The 5130-nt window shown below is 39.2% G+C and overlaps 1 pseudogene; it reads right to left on the bottom strand.

Moving 5' to 3' along the window:
- Positions 1 to 1735: 1735 nt before the first annotated feature.
- Positions 1736 to 3350, bottom strand: LOC102846556 (annotated as a pseudogene).
- Between the last annotated feature and the right edge of the window lie 1780 nt (positions 3351 to 5130).

The following is a 5130-nucleotide window of genomic DNA, read 5'->3' as shown; positions in this document are numbered from 1 at the left end:
ACACACACACACACACACACACACACACACACACACACACTCTTCTTCCAGTGGTGCAAAGGCTCTGATCTGATCTGATCTCAGAAAATGTGTCCACCCTACAACCAAGAGAGGATAAAATAGATGAATGGGACCTTCTAAGAATAAAATCCCTAATCACACCCAAAAACTTCTCCAACAGGGTAAAATGGCAAGCTACAGACGGGGGGAAAAAATACTTGGTAATGATAAGTCAGGTATTGGACTTATATCTAGAATTTATAAAGTTCTTGAGCACCACAACAAGATAAAGGTAAATAACCCTATTGAAAAATGGGCACAGGATATGAACAGACACTTTACCAAAGAAGGCATTCAGATGGTGAAAAAACACATGAAAAAAAATGTTTAAAATCCCTAGCTTTAAGAGAGATGCATATCAAAACAACTATGAGATATCATCTCACCCCCCTTAAGAATAACAAAATTTAACAGAACAACAAACAACAAGTGCTAGCGAGGTTGTGGAGATACTGGAGAATTCTTATTCACTATTGGTGGGAGTGTAAAATGGTGCAACCACTATGGAAGGCAGTATAGCACTTTCTCAAAAAGTGGGAAATAGAAATACCATTTGACCCAGAAATTCCACTACTGGGAATATACCCTAAAGAAACCAGAACTGCCACCCAAGCACATTCATGTTTATTGTGGCTTTATTCACAATAGTAAAAAGTTGGAAACAGCCCAAGTGCCCATCATCAACAACAACAACAACAACAACGAATCAAATGAATAGAGTAGCTGTGGTATATTCATGCAATGGAATACTATGCTGCATTGAAAAACAAGGAACTCACGAAATATTATGCAAAATGGGTGACCCTGGAGGACACTATACTGAGTGAAATATCTCAGTCACATAAAGATAAACACAGCATAATTGAAACAGAACTGACATGGGGGTTGGGGGGAAACTAAGAAAAGAGGGGATAAATAATTTACATGGCATTGAAACAGATGAGGGAGAGAACTGTATAAAAGGAATCTATAATTAGGTTTGCCTATAATTACGCATGACAAGAGTACAGAATAAGAGTTGCATAGTAAATTGGTCTGTATAACAAGGAAAGAATTTTTTTTCCAAAGAAAAAAGTGATCTAGGAGGAGGGGAAAATGTGCAACAATGAAGATTTGAAACCTGATTTTGTTATAAACTTTCATTAAAATCTCAATTAAAAAAAAGAGAAATTACTCACTTATAAAAAAGTCACTAAAATATTATCTTCATTCTTAACACTGACTTTTTTGTGGGTTGTGTGTGTGTGTAATTCTTTTATTAACACAAAGTATGTTTCAGTTACAAAAATTTAATCAAGAAATGCAAATACGTTTTACAGAGATCAGACTTGGTATATTACCCCTAACCCAAAGGCTGAAGTCATTATTGTCCATTTATTGCCCAGATTTCTGACTCAAGTTCAGAACCTGGAAAAAAGAATCTCAAGTGATAAGAAGTCACAGCAGCAATGAAACTTAAAAGTAATCTAACTTAAGCGGGCGGTCCCTAATCCTACCTGGATGGTGCTTTTCTGTAGGCTTCTCAGTATGAGTCCAAACCTCAAAAAGCACCTTCTAATGTTGGGCTGCCTGGGTCACAATATGGCAGTTAAGTTCCACAGGTAAACGAAAGCAAATCGAGGACCAGGAGCTGTGACTTTCCAATATATTCCACAGAACATAAAACAGTTGAGCTCTAAGTAGTTTTCCGTTTCTTGGCAGACGGTCGCTCAAATACATCTCATACCCCTGCTGTCTTTTGTTTAAAGAACTTTGTGTTCTGGGCTGAGTCAAAGGAGGTGGTGTCTTGATCCACAAGGTGGGTGTATTTGGTACGGTCGGAGTGTCCAAAGTTCTTGACTTGCATGACTTTGGGAAGAATGGTTTTATTGAAATGATCCTCCAGTGTAGGTGCGCTGAAATCTCTCTTATATACTTCTTCATCCTCATCCATGAAGAAGGCACCCCGATGATAATACTTCTGTAAGAACTTATATTTGCCCTTGACAGCCTTGTTAGTAATAACTTTTCCATTTGCCCGAAGCTCCGCTTTCCTCTCTTCCTCAGTCAGGTTTCGCATGCGTTCGATTTCTGCTTTCTCCTTCTTGAGCGCTCCTCGAACCTCTCTGTCTCTCTTGATTCTCTTTAACTCCTGAACTTTGCATGCCTCATATTCCTCCTCATCATTTTCACCATCAATATTGAGTGCATCCAGTGCAGCCAGAGATCGCTTGTTCTCTTCTAGCTCTTAGGTCTCCTCTTCTACAATCTTGAGTGTGTACTTGTGCCTCTCTCCTCAGCCATGCGTTTTGCCTCCTGTTCCAGCTCCTTATGTTTCAATGCTTCAGCCTCACGCTCTTGAACTGTTACTCGGTCTTTCTTTCAGATGAAGACTGGTTTAAGGCGAGGCTCTATCTCATCTTCACTATCTGTGTACTCTTCTTACTCAGAGTCTGATTCTGACTCTTCCCCAGAACGTCCCTCATCTTCCACTTCCATGACTTCCATCTCTTCATTTTTTCTCTCCTGAGCTCGCTGACGCATCATCCCACGGCGCTGTTCTATTTCCTCATCATCAATTTCTTCCTCTTCCTCTTCACTGCTGTCTTCTCGTTCCATGCGCCAAGCATTTCCTTCTATTTCTGAGTCACTTTTCTCCTACCACTTCAGTTTCCACTATTTTCCTATGTCGAGCCAATCTCTCTTCCACATCTTCACTAATGTGGTCTGTAAACGTCGCAGACGGGGAACACTAGATGAATCTTCTTCCTGTTCCTCAGGCTTTACTTCTTGTTCTTTGGTTTTCTTAATGAACTGAAATTCCTCATCCTCCTCATCTGAAGATTCCAAAGGGGCATAGTCTGGCCTCTTTCCTGACACATAGCGTTTCACCTTGACTTTTTCCATGGAAATCTCACCTTTCTCATTGCAAACTGAATAGGCAGTTGTTTCATGAGTGTGCTTGGTGGCAGCAGTGATGACTCCTCAAACTCAACTCTGGGGTGTTTTTTTTCTCCTTTTTTTTAAATACTATTTTACTTAGAAAAAGAAAATGTGTCCACAGATACGTGGGAGTTATTTTCAAGACAATCTAGGAGTCTATATCATGGAATATTAGTGAAAATAGAAAGTATAACTTTGAATATGGATGACTGCTTTTTAAAAAACATAACTTGATTTAAGAGGTATTGTTTTTGTTGTAGTTATGTGCCATTGAGTTGCCTTTGACTCATAGCGACCATATGCATAACAGCTCTGAACCCTGTCCTTTTTTGAGCCAGTCTTAATAACACTGACACACTTACCCCCATTGCCCCAGTTACTGTATCAATCTATTTCATCCAGGATCTTCCTCTCCTATACTATGCCTTCACCCTTCCAATGATGTCTTTCTCCAAGGACTAGTCCCTCTTGGCCACATGCCCAAAGTGTGTGAGATGGAGTTTCAAAATCCTAGCCTTCAAGGAGAAACTTGGTTTCACCCTCTCAAGAAGGATCTATTTGTTTTCTTGGTGGCCCATAGTAGGTTCAAGACTCTTCTCCAGCACCATAATTTGAAAGCATTGATTATTCTATCATCCTTAATCATTTTCCAGATCTCTGATACATAGCAAGTAATTGCAAAGATCATGGCCTGGATGAGGTGTACCCTAGTCTCTAGAATGACAAAGTTGTTTTTTAGTTCTTTGGAGAGGTCCTTGACAGTAGATTTTCCCAGTGCAATTTGTCTTTTGATTTTCTAACTGCTGGTGCCAAGATTCTTGATTGTGGAGCCAATCTCAATGTCTTCTCTATTGATCATTATCATCACTATTAGTCTAGTGGTAAGAATCTTTGTCTTCTTAATGTTGAGCTTCAATCCATATTGAAGACTATAGTCGTTGACCTTCTGCAGCAAGCACTTCAGGTCCTCTGAATTTTCAGCAAGCAAGGCTGTGTCACCTGCGTAACAAAGGTTGTTGTTTTAAAGAGTTTTAAACAGAAAAAAAAAAGGTTGTTGATCGGTCTTCCTCTAATCCTGATGCTACACTCCTCCTCATCAAGCCCAGCCTCCTGAATGATTGGTTCTGCAGATAGATTGAAAAGGTATGAAGACAGGACACATCCCTGATTTACTCCTTTCCTGATTTTGAACCATCCAGTGTTCTGGGATTTCCATTCTCCTCAAGGTTAGCTACAATTTGTTGTGATCCACACAGTCAAATGCCTTTGCATAGTCAACAATACATAGATAGACATTCTTCTGGCACTCTACTATACAAACTATTTTGCATATTTTAAACTGGAACTTGCTCATGTCATGATACTAATAACCAACATATAGATTGTGGCAAGGTGAGTAATGGATCAGGCTGCTAATCAAAAAGTTGGCAGTTTGAATCCATCAACTGCTCCATGAAATAAAGACAGGCAGTTTCCTCTTGTAAAGACTTAAAACTCTATAGGGGGTCACCATGAGTTACAATCAACTTAATGACAACAGGTTTGGAGTTTTTTTGGTTATAGATGGTGTGGAAGCACTGGTAGCACAGAGATAAAACTGGCCGTTAATCTATCAGTTCTATAAGAGATACGTGAAACAATCTGTCTCCGCAAAGGTTTATATCCTTGGAAACCCCGCGGGTCAGCCTGCTCTGGCTTATGTGATCACTATTTCTTGGAATTGACTCAAAAGCAAGGATTTGAAATGTGGGTAGTATATATTATGGGATTTTCCAAAGACTGGTTCCCCTTAACAATATGCCTGAAGTATGTGAGACAAAGTTGCATCATTTTTGTCTCTAAGAAGTGCCCTGACTATATTTTTTCCAAGATATATTTGTTTGTTCTTTTGTCTGACTGAGGGATATTCAATATTCTTCTCTAATACCACAACTCAAAAGGCATCAGTTTTTCTTCTGTTATCTTTAGTCATTATCCAACACTCAGATACAATTTTTACAAATTTTTTCAAGTAAATGCAAAGACTATGGCTTGAATCAGGTACACTTTAGGTTTTAAAGTGATATCTTTTCTCTGTAGCATTTTAGGGAGGTCCTTGACAGCAGATTTTTCCAGTGCAATATTTCTTGCCTCTGGAACCAAGGGTGT

Source organism: Elephantulus edwardii, unplaced genomic scaffold, assembly GCF_000299155.1.
Source record: "Elephantulus edwardii isolate Elephantulus edwardi_28Jun2011 unplaced genomic scaffold, EleEdw1.0 scaffold00134, whole genome shotgun sequence".
NCBI classification, from domain to species: domain Eukaryota; kingdom Metazoa; phylum Chordata; class Mammalia; order Macroscelidea; family Macroscelididae; genus Elephantulus; species Elephantulus edwardii.
Note: the sequence above shows the minus strand (reverse complement) of the source record. Positions and strands in the feature narration are given on the sequence as shown.